We start from the raw sequence: 379 nt of genomic DNA, 5'->3' as shown, positions 1-379 counted from the left end.
AAATAAAAGTGACGGCAAAGCCCGTATATGCCTAATTAAAACGAAATTATACAAAAGAGAAAACGAAAAAAGACAAAAAAAAAACAAGAAAGTGCCAACTACACCACAACCCACGCGTTGCGTGGGGAAGCACCTAGTCTAAAAGGAAAGAAGACTTTTAGGGTCAAGGACTTAGAGGTTTCAGTCTATATACTATTAGCTAAGAAGCATGGTGGTACAACATCAACCAGAGGATATAATTTCTCAAATTTGGGAAGCAAAATTGTTCCTTAATATGTGGTTCAGGTTCTATACCCTCATGCTTGTATTGAAATAAATAATTACTGTAGGTAGAAATAAATACTGTAGGTATTACATAGAGTGATAGAAATAAATAACC

Source organism: Camelina sativa, chromosome 20 (genome assembly GCF_000633955.1).
Source record: "Camelina sativa cultivar DH55 chromosome 20, Cs, whole genome shotgun sequence".
NCBI lineage: Eukaryota > Viridiplantae > Streptophyta > Magnoliopsida > Brassicales > Brassicaceae > Camelina > Camelina sativa.
The sequence above is the reverse complement of the archived record's forward strand: the minus strand, read 5'-3'. Positions refer to the sequence as shown.